This window comes from Tachypleus tridentatus, chromosome 11, assembly GCF_004210375.1.
Source record: "Tachypleus tridentatus isolate NWPU-2018 chromosome 11, ASM421037v1, whole genome shotgun sequence".
NCBI lineage: Eukaryota > Metazoa > Arthropoda > Merostomata > Xiphosura > Limulidae > Tachypleus > Tachypleus tridentatus.
Window position 1 is genome coordinate 97925147 of NC_134835.1, and position 13493 is coordinate 97938639.

The following is a 13493-nucleotide window of genomic DNA, read 5'->3' on the forward strand; positions in this document are numbered from 1 at the left end:
TTTCCCTTCTTTTCTTGACAAGCATAATTTTTCTTTGGATTAAACTTTATTTTAATTATACGTTTTTCTGTAGCTGTAGAAAAGTAGTTTATTTGCATAAAGTTAAACAATTTTTTACAAAATATAGTGGTTAATTTTCCTTTCTGTAATTCATAGTTTTAACTGATCCCTTTATAATATAACATTAACCTTTATTCAACCACTGTTCCTTCTACCTTCTCAGCTGATAGTCTGATATGGCTTTGCTATAAGAACACACCCCCTCCACATACACACTGCCTTCTTACCTTTCATCAAAATATTTATTAATATTGTTTTGAACCTTAGTCCTTTAGGTTTTATTTTACATGTCTGAAAAGAGAACACGTGAAAATATAGTTCCTTCATTATTTTAAATATGCTAAGAATACATTCATTAAAATGTTTGACACATTTTTAGTGAATCTAGCGCGGAATTTATGTAAATTTATCATTAAGTTTAAATTATTTGTTTGATCAAATTCACTACAATTTACCCATTCTAGAGACATATTGCCTTTCTAGACTTACAATTAAACAAATTTTTAATAAAAACGAAATATCTTTAGATTTCTTTTTCACAACCGAAAATACCTTCTTTACAAAAAATTTTTTATATTTAATTTTTGTTTAATTTAATAATGTACATAACGTTTTATGTTGCTTCCTTGATAAAACAGTTTTCCTGTCTTTGAAAACTTCTTTCAGTTTTTAATCTACCATTTCTTTTAATTGTGTATTCACAAATAAAATATCAATACGTACTTTTGGACAAGGATTCACTGCTACAAAAAGTAAAGTATTCTCTTTGGTTTTACTAATTTTTATCTCTATATTTATAGTGATTTTAAAATCGCATAGATATAGCATTTTCCGTTAGTTACATTGAACTGAAAACTAGTTTTGTTTTAATAACCAAGTGGTTTTCGTTTCTAAACGATATAGTTTATTTGAATGATTTACTGGGACGTTTTATTGTATTTTTGATGACTACTATAAAGTTTGCATACTGAATCAAGTTTGTAAAAAATATCAGTTACAATGTTTTCTGTGTGGTGAAACACTTAGTAAAATCAATTATTTCCTGATATTTACCTGCATAAAATTTCAAAGTTTTAAGTCCATAATAATGTTCGTAATATCTGGATAAAGAACTATTGTATCTGAAGAAACAAGGGTTAGATTTTATTTAATTTTTTGGACTATCTTTCAATAACTTAAAATCACCTCTAATTATAACTGGGACGTGAGTTAAAAAGGGGTTTTAATACGATGTTCAAAATATCACTTAAATTTTTTTTTCACTCTTTTGGAGACATCGGATTCACTAATCTTATCTGATACTCGTTTTTATAACAAGTTTATTCCTACAAGTGGTTTTCTAATCGTTTACTTTAAGGAATTTCTTGATGTGTTTTGATAATTTTAGTTATTTTACTAGTTCATTGTATCAACGTAAAGAACCACACGTATTTAAATAATGTGGTGAATAAGGTTAGTTGAAATTATTTTGAAGATAACGAAAATAAGGTGTTTTTTTTCTAATTACAGGACAGGGTACACAATTTTATCGAAAGAAAAATAGTGAAGGAATATAAAAATAAGGGAAAATGTATTCGATAAGTTAAAACTAATTTATTTTGAATATGTTTTGACATATTCAATTTATATAAGAATTTTATTCTTCGTTAGCTCAATCTCAAGAATGTATACTGAATCCAAGTTATTTATTATTTTTAGTCAGAAAGAGGTACTTGAAATTTTTATAGAACGCCAGTAAACTTACTTCCTGAACAGTGACTTTAAATTCAGTCACAATGGCGGTAGAAAATCCCGCAGAAGAGCCAGAAACAGTAAAAATCAATGATTGTAGTGTTTGAATTATTTGACAAATAATTAGTCCTAATATAATATAAATGTTGTGAAAGTAATTTATATAAAACAAAGAAAAACTTACAAAAAGTTTATAAAATTAACAACAAAAGCAATGTCCTTTCTGCGATTTGTTTCTCCTGGTGGCTCAGCGACAGGTCTGAACGTTTATAGCACTAAACATGAGTTTCGATGCCTGCGATAGATTAAAAGCAGGGACCCTGTTGTGTTGCTCTGTGTTTAACAACAAATAACAAAACAGACAAATTTTCGACTTTTGTAATTATTATACAATATCTGAAACAAAATTTTTAAAATTTGTTTGTTAAGCATAAAACTATACAGTTGTTTCTCTGCTTTTAACCCACAGCGAATATCAAAACCAAATTTTGGCGTAATAAGCCTTCAGACTTACCACTGAGCCAGCGGGAACAAAATTGTAAGAATTAGAGTACATAGAATATCTAAATGGTTATTTTTTTTATAAAAGTAAAAACAAGAAGGTAGATAGAGATAACATATATTTCCACTATATTTCTAATTTTGCCATCATTTCAATAATACTTAAAACTGAAATACTTTAAGGCTTTTAATGAATATCAGTTTGTTGCTATAAAAACATGCTTTTTCTCCTTTGAAAAAATCGACAATTTCAACTGTCTGCCCTTAAAATAATTACGAACACTCCTAGCAGCCTTATTCACTTACAAAAATGCGGTTCATTAATTTATTTCTGGTAATGTCAGTTTCACACATTTTATAACTAAATAATAGCAAATAAAAGTAAAAGGTTTAATCATTGTAATAAAGTTGTTTAAGTAAGATACAGGTGCAATATTCGAATGGTTATTTTTCGCTAATACCTGTTGTTGTCATGGTTACTGGATAAATCTGCGTGCGCACAAGGGACACGACGTCGCTTGTTGTCCTTTCGAGAGTTGACTGTATGCGGCATATTTAGAGTGATTTGATAGGTAACAAGGGAAGGTAGAGCCTCAAAAATAGAACATCTCAATTTAATTACAAAACCCGTCCTGGTTCTTCCGTATTTAGTAATATTACAACCATAATAACAATTATTCTCTTTTGTAAATTTTTCTAGAGAAAACACCCGTAAAAGATTAACTTGATTTATTGTTCACATGTAAAGTTGAATTTGGGGATTTAGACCACTTGAAGACCCTTTTGGTGGGCAATGAACGTGCTTTTAAAGTACTTGCTGAAGACTTTCACAGTGAGTACTGTTGATTGGTTGTTCGTGGTTAAATCTTAATTGCCTTGTTTAATGACGATTAAAATCTTTGCTTTCGCCCTCACTTAGTGATAACATGAGGTTTTCAATAATATACTCTTCGTTACTGAATTATTTTAAGCTAGCGTTGGATTAGTGCACTGCTATTAGAAAAACACACGTATAGTAAATAATAGAATTTCCAGAAAGCTGTGTAACTTCTGAAGGTCGCTATGGTTACTTTATAAACCTTTTTAAAGTACTCTTGCTAAGTTTTTGAAGTTGATTCAGCTATTATTATTTTTGTAAAGCAATGCGTTTTGTAGTTGAGACATACCCAAGATGACGATAGATGGAAATATCTCAATTTGAGATTTGTATTTTACTTGGTTCCAGCTGGTGTAAAGTATTTTTCATTTTTATAATTTTGTCATTGTTCTGCTTGTTTCTACACAGTTGTTTAAAATCATTTTTGCTCGTTGTTAAATACGTCTACGTTTATAGGAGTTACTACCGAAAGCTATGACACAACGGTAACTTATTAAAATTTTTACTGGACAGCCGCTCTTTAACCTGCTAAAGTGGTTTAGTAGGTACACATTACTGTTCTTAATCTAATGAAGCGTTTTAATTGGCACAAAAATTTATTCTTTAATTTATTAAATAATTTATTAGGTACCACAGACTGTTTGGAGCCAGTTAAATCTTCTTAGTGAGTAAATAAAGTTTTTCTTTAATCTCTCAAATGTTTTAGCACACACTAGTGAGTGAATGTAAATATCATTTGTTAAAGCGTTTTAGTAGGTTAGTGCTGTTATTGTCTTAGTACCTGTTGAATATCGCTCCGGAAGTGCTATAGCTTTTAGATAACTTTTAATGCGATAACACTCTTTTAAGTCTTAATCAACTGTGCTAAGTTTTTAAAAATTCCGAATTTTAACCGTTGAAGGCTATCCCGGACGTGTATTAGACTGCTTGTTAGATATTTTGCAAATATCTAAAGTTTATTCTGGATACTCTATTCTTCGAAAACGTTTCAGTGAACACTGAATTATATTATGTACATCCAAAGTCATTCATGCTCTGTAATATACTGGAATTATTTTGCGAAGTTACTGAAACTTGCTCAGTAGCAGCTAGATCTTGAAGGAAATGTTTGAGGTTACTGAAAGTTATTACGTAGAAATTAGGCGTTGAAAACTTCTATGATATAACTGACACTTATGTGTTAAAGATTTGTGAGTTTTGGAGGAAGTTTTTGAGGTTACTGAAAAGTTGTAATTAGAACTAGATGTTGACACACTTTATGATGTGCTTAAAATTTATTACTATAAGCTAGAAGTTAAAATGTTGTAATGTTACTGAAATTTACTTATTACGAGATACATGGTGAAAAACTGTGACGTTACTAAAAGTCATTAATTAGTATTTAAATGTTGATAACCTGTTTAATATGAAAGGTTATTTATGCATTGTGACAGGTTGAAATTTATGAGGATATAGAGGATAAATAGGAAAGTGTGTGTTTATGGGAAATATCATTAGTTGATTGAGATGTGTTGTAGTTTGTTGTAGTAAATAGTGAACTAGTATATTTGAACTCTTGAAGATTGTTTTGGTGGTGTACATGTCACGGTAATCGTTGAAATTGGTGTTGTGCAAAATGCTAATTGTTAAAAAGTGATGATATATGGCATGCTAATTGTTAAAAACTTATCACATGTAGCCCGGTTTAATAGATACCATACTAGTATATTTTAGTTATTAGTGTCTAGTAGATAAAAGGATAAACTACCATAACTCAAACTGTTTAAGTGAAGGCTAATAAAGAGTGAACTACTATCTTTTTAATTAGTGTGGTGTGGTTTAAGATTATGGAAGTTAGCTTATATAGAGGAGTAGTATATTACTGAAGTCAACTTTGTAGTGAAGTAACGTGTTACTGGTCAACATAAGTAGTGACAGGAAGTGTGACTCAATTGCTTTGCGAAGTGAATTGGTTGCGAGTTCGGAGCTGGGCTTCGTACCATTGTGTCCTTGAGGAAAGAAACTTTACCAGAGTACTCCAGTCTACTTACCTATCCGAGTACCACCTGTTTGCTGGGAATTGACCTACGATGGACTAGCATCATATCCAGTGAAATGAATCACCGTCCTCATCACTTGAATAACTTAACTGTAGTTCTAAAGCAACGACTATACATGTTCCTTATAAAGATAGCAAGGATTGAACTTTTACAAAGTAAATTAGTATGTTTGATTATTAAGTTGCTTTAAGTATTGGACTCCCCATATTTGTGGTTATTAAAGTCAGCTTAAGTTGTAAAGTAATATATTTCAATGCCCTTAAGACAGAGTCTTGAACATGTATTATTGTAAATGGTGATCGTTCTTAGCTTTCAGGTAATTAGTGTTTTAATACACTGAAAACAAAACTCATCACATACGCCTTTAGATATTTAGTTTTATAGTAATTACCGATGTTTTTCTACGTACCATCAGTATTCATTAGATAAATAGTTTTTAGTAAGTACCCTACATCTATAATTACTCTCCGTAGTTTTCAGCAGTTAATGACTTTTAATGGTGCTGTTTACTTACGCATGGCTTTCTTACCCTTTAAGTTAATTATTAGTGTATTCTATAATAATCGGTTCTTTCTCCTTTAGATCTTGTGTGGAATCGATTTCTGAAGCATGAATTAGTGTTGTCAATTGCTTCATTTATTACTCTATATGCTAAGCAATGAAAAACTTTTCTATATCTGTTTTGAACAACCTATTTAATGAAATTAAACCGACTTTTATGCTTGTTATTGACTTAAGGTGTAATGATTGCTACAACTGATGATAATGAAATTACCCTCCTGTTTAATAATTTAAAGGGTCACGAAACGGAACATCTATTTTCTTGTGTAAGGTGTTAAAGTTATATGACTGGTTAGTACCTTAGGTCAGGGGTCAAAACACCTACACCAACATGTTACGTGTAATAAAATTAAACCTGATGGTAACTTTTTGTTCTAGCAGTTAATCATTTATAAGGATACGAAACTGAAAACTGAAAATCTTTTTCCCATGTGTAGGCTATAATTAGTGTTAAACTTAAAGAGAGTTAATACAGGGCAATGAAACGAAGCAGTCAACATAACTTTTAGCAAAGTATAAACTTTATGGACTGGAAATAATCGTAAAGGTTGGTAAATTGAGGTTCTAGAATGAAGGAGGATGTAAAAAAAGTTCTATCTTTCCTTAATGGTAGGTAAGTAAACTTACTGTTTAGTAATATAATATGCTTGAGCAGCTGAAACCCGGAATTTATAGCTTGATCAGTAATGTAACAAGTATCAAACGGTACACTCACGTTATAAGGCTTAGTTATTCTTTGAATAAACATTTTTCTTTCATTGTTTATAAAATCATTGAGGCAGTTAAGTCTTTGTGTCTTATACTTTAAAGTGATTTTTCCATAATTATTCTTTATGTCGGAGATACTATGAGCTCATTCCTATAAGTATCTTGATCAATTATCAAGTATTCGTTTTTCCACTTACTGAGTGTTGAACCAGAGTTCTTAACACTTGAACCGTCCTTATCAGACGGTGATAAATGTATGTAATTAATTTTTTATCATATTTTAAATATTTAATTTTCAGGGTGAAATTCGTCCTCGTTAATAAGGAGTCTTGTTTATTTTAACGTGTTTACATTACTTTGTAGAAAGGGGCTTAATGGTAGCGAGTTCTTAAGATGTTTAGGGAAGCTCTTTAGATTATTGAAGTAACCAGCAAGAAACTAAATGATGTTTCTGAGGTTACCAAACTCTGAGCTGACTAAATATTGTACATGAATATTTAAGCTGCACATTGGATATATTTAAACTTGCCTGTTGTGATATACTAATTATGTACGAAATTAGTTATTATGATAGTCACTATTGTTTAAAATGGTATATTTTAAACTTTTATTTAATAAGCACGTAAGTTTTATATATTAGATAATTTTAAAATGTTGCAGCTATTAATTACTTATAAATGAAATACTTAAACAAGTATATGTACATCTATTTGCAGTTTGTATAATAAACTGTTGTCTAAATTCTCCCTTAAAGGACATTACAGATTTTATTTAGAAAATTTAATGAAGTTATTATTGTGAAGCAAGAATTTGTTTCTGTTTACCTTCTTGAACTTCTCATGGGTAGTTAGAAGATTCTGACACTTGTTTTTGTTCTCCAAACCTTCCGTTAATTGAGCTTGTAAGTGAGGACACTACTGAAGACCACTTTAAAAACGATAGGCTAATCTTTCGTAAAATGTCATTAAATTTGTTTTAAAGATATTTCATCTTTCTAAATGTTTGAAGTCAATGTTGTGACACTGTAAAGTGGTAGCATATTGATGAAATGCTTACATTACTGTAGAAACTGTCAAACTAAGTTGATGGGACTACAAACACCTTTAGAACATTGTAGAGATCCTTGGTCATTTTGCTGATCAAATGTCCACACAAGACTAATCTCCATTTGGTCTTTGCGGTTGTCGAAGTGTCTTTCAGACTGGCCTTCAAGTCTTTCCTGGAAGGTCTTCTTTCCATTTCTGTACCATCTGTGGATTATGAAAAGCTGATTGACAGAATAGTGCCTGGAAGAGGCACTCGCTCAAAAGCGGCAACCAAGACGAGAAGAGATTTAACATCCTGGTAAGGTTGTGTTTATCTGTGCTATTTACCCTGTTTCTCCTCGTGTATTACCCATAGTGGCCATTAGATATGTTCATCTGAATGTGTATGTTTTAGAAATGTCTTACAGCTAGGCTTATCAAAGTACTGAGTAAACCCATGGAATTTAGGTTCCAATCGATAGTCCACGTGTTTCTTAAAAAACTAGACGTGATGTAACCAAGTTCTTTCCGATGTTATCTGTTTAAAAATGCATATTTTATATCCATTTAAATTCAGACACAAGTTTATGTTGGTATAATCAAAATTCATAACTTTGTATGAAAATGTAGTTTCTCGAGTTATTAATTATTTAAAAGTATTTACACTTTTAGTAACTTTTGAAATTACAAATACTAAAAACTGTTGTAATAGGATACTATATTATAGCTGTTAGGTAACTAAACGTGTAACGAATATCGGTCGTGCGCCAACTTGTATTTTAAGTCGTGTAGTCCTATATAAGCCTATTATACCACTTATGTAGCGCTTAGTTGTAATATTTTACGTCGTATTGTTGCACATAAGCATAAGACTCGTCGACACTAAATATGGTAGGTGTAGTGTGACTGACATATTATTTCATATTCCTTTTTGCATTTACTCAAGTTCTGAGAATTAATCTGTCTGCATTGTCGTAATGTGAGCCTGAAATATTAACTAGATAGATCTTTCAACTGTAAAACGTTTTACAAAATGTGAACATTGTTTTCAAGGCCAAGTGTTTCTTTTCTAAAATTTATCTATCGTACTTTGCACTTAGAGTTACCGTGTGTTTTCACTAACTGTGACGATTCACATTAGTCTCAACAGAATAAAACGCTTATTTTGATATTTTCTCCCCAAGTTAACTAAATCTTGTATGTATTACAACAACTTTCTTTTATAATGATAATGAATACAGGGCATCTTAAACACCTCTATTTCTCGTGTTTACAGTCACTTTTAAAAACGATATCACTAGTTCACAGTTATTAAATGTTTTACCTTGTGTCCCAAATCTTGAATACTATAATAGGTTTGCAGCAGACCTTGTAAACGAATTTTGTATTGTATTTTATGTTTTAAAGTTGTCCGTAAGCATATAGCAAGCCTTATATTGTACTTTAACTTGTACATATCTTTAGATCCCCTAGTGAAAATGCAAACTGCTTCATCTCTTATAAAATGAAGTACCATAATCATGTTTTTAAAGCTAACATTAAGCACGTGAGATACCTTATCTCTAACAAGATGAAGTAGTTTCAGTTTCGTTTTAAAGCAGTCAATAAATATATCATAAACCTTCTATTATACATCAGTGTATGGTATTAAGATGTTAACGTCCTCACTTAACACGTAACAGACCTATATTTTGTACAACAGAGTACAGGATTTAGTGCCGCCAATAAGCATATAAGATACCGCATGTTCTTTAAGTGTATGATATTAAGGTTACTGACGTCATTATGCATGTGGCATACCTTATTTTAAATTTAAGAGAATATATTTCATACCCATAGGTTCATGATGAAAATTTGTTAGATTATATTGATCTTGATATCTAGAAAATTACGACAAAGTATTGCTTATGTTATCGAGTAAATTACTTCTTCAACTTAGATACTTTCATTTATTTTAATAAAACCAGTAGATCTTGGTATGTGGAATCCGTATTGGATTACAGAAGAAACTCTTGAAAGCAGGGGAAACAGAATCGAAAACATCTAATGAATTAACCTGAGCATCCGTTCACGTCACACATTTTCTTTTAAAAACTTTTCCGTGATTGGTTTTCACGTATGTATTAAAGGACCAAGATTAATAAACTGCCGTTGCGTAAAATACAAGTTATCTATAGAGACCCTATTGGATTTATTCTTCCAATTTACGATCGATTTTTAGATGAGCAACAGATTGAACAGTGCGTTGTTTAGTGTTTGCAATTATGTGCCTAAGTTATGATAGTATTATTTGTTTAAAATTATGTGCATAAATTATGATAGTATTATTTGTTTTTTAACAATTAGATGCCTATATTATTAAAATATTATTTGTTTTTAACTTTAAAAAAATTATAGATACAATAATTTCGAAAGTGAATTTAAATATTAAAAAAATCTGTATAAAATATTAAAAGCATACGATATTCGTTTGATTGAATTAAAACAACTATTTTTCATAGTGTGATAATTTATTTCCCCACTGAACTTGTATTATATTTATAAGCATCAGACAAATTATGCTGCTTATTCTGCACTGGTTGTGTGTTCTCTCCACCAGGTGACTCGGTGGAAAGTATGATGACTTAAACGCTTATGCTGAAACTAGTAGGAAACCGCAACTAACTCATTTTGTAAAAAAACAGCCGGGAAATAAGCATTAAACGAGTTGAGATATAAACGAAAGTATCAGAAAAAAATAATCCCTAAGGGACGTAGGTATAAATAAGTTAAAGCTTTAGAAACTTGCAGCATTAGGCACCAGATAGTGTTGCTATAAAATAAGTATTAACAAAACTTAAAATTAGTATAGGATATTATAAAGTTTGATCCATGAACAAGGAGAACTGGTAGCAGGAATTTGACCATTAATCAGTGAGGCGCGTTAAACACACAAATTATACATAAACAGCATCACACCCATCAAAATTATTTAGTCTCTATGTATAGATTTTATTAGAGTCGGGTCTCCTTGTGTACAACTCAAAGCAAGATTATATAGACTGTTTGTTTTTGTTGTTAGGAGTGTTTGTCTGAAAATAGACGTTTAGGAAGAACATTCACATGTTTATTTCTCAATACAAACATTTTGTGTGAAGGCCAGGAATGCTTGTTACATAAAATTAAACTACGGCAAGAGATCCTAATACTTTGAACTACTGTCTTAAAAAAAAAAAAACAATAACAGCCTATTACAACACCTAGTAGAGATCTGTTGACGTATTGTAATAAAACCTTTCTAATATGATTTGTAGTCCTGATAATAAAAATATACTCGTACACTAAACAGTCATTTTATTAGAATCGCCCTACCTCTTATACCCACATAGTTAGTTAGACTGATAATATGTTCTACTACGTAATTGCTTGAACTGTACAAACAGTCAGTGACTATGATCTAACTGGAACGTCTTTATTAAATACCACTTCGTTGCTTGCTTTTTAAAAGCATCTGTCATCAAAGCCTATCGTCAACGGTGACAGAAAAGGAATACATATGATAATATACATATACTCTTGTCCCAGACTATTGAACATGTTTTTAAAATGCAAAATGTATAAGATCATGTATCAACTGCGTTCACGATTTGGCCACCTTCAACTGTAACATGCAAAGAAAATTGCAAAATTAAAACTACCTACATCATGATAGCTGACAACCAGTGCTAAAAATAATTTCAGATGTAAACACGAATGTTTGGTTCGAACATTATTTATATCACAAACTGTATACGTATATTCTGTGCTAAACTGTGTATATTGTACAATTGGGAGTTTATGCTTTTCTCAACTATGTAATATGTATAACTGGGAGTTTATGCTTTTCTCAACTATGTAATATGTATAACTGGGAGTTTATGCTTTTCTCAACTATGTAATATGTATAACTGGGAGTTTATGCTTTTCTCAACCGTGTACAATGTATAATGGGGAGTATATGCTTTTCTCAACTGTGTACAATGTATAATGGGGAGTGTATGCTTTTCTCAACTGTGTACAATGTATAATGGGGAGTGTATGCTTTTCTCAACTGTGTACAATGTATAATGGGGAGTGTATGCTATACTCAACTGTACATATTGTATAAGTTAAATTGATGTATTAATGAGGGAAAAGCTCTTCTAGCAGGCATTTGACTCCTAGGGTGTACATGTTGTCCGTCGTATCTACAAAACAATGCTGTGTTTCCAAGTTAATAGAGGAAGGTGCTTTCGAAATATATTAAACAATACTAATATGATGGATTATTTTGAAAGCACCTTCCTCTATTAACTTGGAAACACAGCATTGTTTTGTAGATACGACGGACGACATGTACACCCTAGGAGTCAAATACCTGCTAGAAGAGCTTTTCCCTCATTAATACATCAATTTAACTTATACAATATGTACAGTTGATGATTTCAACCATCTTGCTTGACCATTACAGAAATCATATCTTTATCCGATTGGTCGTCTTTAGAATGACCTTAAACATTATAATTCTCGACGAGTTGGATCTTATTGAACTTGGCACCTTCCAGTATTTTTGGTGACTATGCCACCCTGATTTTAGACTACCATAACAGCAAAATGATGGTGGTGGTGGGAGAATCTTAATAAAGTGCCAGTCAGTTTATGTAGTTTTGTATAATAAACCAATTAACAGATCAATGTTTTAATGTATTCTCAAGACGGCTTGTATGGGTATTAGCACTTTAATTAAAATACACAAGAGGAATTTACTGTTCTGTACTTTATTTTACTTAAAGTGCTAATACCTATATCAGCCGTTTTGAGAATACATTTTTCTTTAAGTGGATTTCTCTTCATCACGAAGATCTTTGTCTTATTACTTCACCACCTAAAGTTTGGATGTATGATTTACAACGGGTCTTCGTTTATGTACTTTTATGACTCTTGTTAACATTTTATCCATTTATAGTTTTTTAATATCAACCAAAATATTTTTGAAATAAACAAAAAAACAATTATTTTAACGTGTCCTGATAACAGGAGAGGTAAGTAGATCATAACTCTTATTCTAACTGACACACACACACACACACACACACACACACACACACACACACACACACACACACACACACACATTGCTTTTATTGCTCTCCATTCTCAGTCGAAATACAGACTCCGACAAGTTAAAGTATAACTTCTGAACATAGTTTCCGAGATTCACCGCTGAAATATCTGAAGTCTGCCTGTATGTTTTAAAACATTTGCCCTTGTTTGTTGTTTTTGTTAAGCACAAAGATATACAAAGGGTTGCCTGTGCTCTGATCACCACGAGTATCGAAACCCGGTTTCTAGCAGTTTATAAGTCTATAGACATACGCTGTACCACTGGGGTGCGCTTATTTGTTAGTTAATTTAACCATGAGAATTTTGCATTAAACAAAGATATTATCAAAATTATAACTTTCAGCAGCTATTGGTCTGTTTGATAACGTCTCATTTTAATTAAAAACAAAACTTGATTATTAAAAAGTTTCTGTTCAATAATTTTATTCAGCTAGCAATAGTTACTTTTGTGACTCCCAATCTGTCCGGTTCATATTTACAAATATTAATACTTTTAAAACACTAGTTTAATTTCCATTAAAATGTCAAAAACTGATAAAAAAAAGTTTCTCATAACAGCCACATAGGGGCTATCTGCTGTCTACAGAGAGGAATCGAACTCTTGAATTTCGCGGTAAAAATTTTAAGATTTACTGCTCTCCCACCAGAGGACTAAGAACGACACATTTATGCATGCAAAATCTCTGCTTCAATCGTTCAAGACAAATTAACAGATTAAATTAATCCAGTATGTAAAGACAAAACATAATTTAAAGTTTAATCTATCTTATAAATCTGTAAACTACAGTACAAATAAAAAAAATATATATATACTTTTACCTCTGCGTCTCATACCCTAGATTCTTGTAGTCTTCAGACTTTAAACGTGAA

At 31.1% G+C, this 13493-nt stretch overlaps 1 protein-coding gene and 1 long non-coding RNA gene across 8 annotated transcripts in view; both read left to right on the top strand.

The window, feature by feature from the left end:
• LOC143232870 (BAI1-associated protein 3-like) overlaps positions 1–13493 on the top strand; it is a 181077-nt gene that overhangs the window by 16408 nt on the left and 151176 nt on the right. The window lies entirely within an intron of this gene.
• On the top strand, positions 594–10812 carry LOC143232872 (uncharacterized). 6 transcript variants are annotated; one of them, XR_013017838.1, is made up of 3 exons: positions 594–812; positions 7544–7821; positions 9470–10810. It is a non-coding gene; the product is annotated as an uncharacterized LOC143232872 (long non-coding RNA). The 6 variants fall into 6 exon arrangements; XR_013017837.1 differs by lacking the exon at positions 594–812 and adding an exon at positions 2840–3124 and having other exon boundaries at positions 9470–10809; XR_013017840.1 differs by lacking the exon at positions 594–812 and adding an exon at positions 3137–3527 and having other exon boundaries at positions 9470–10812.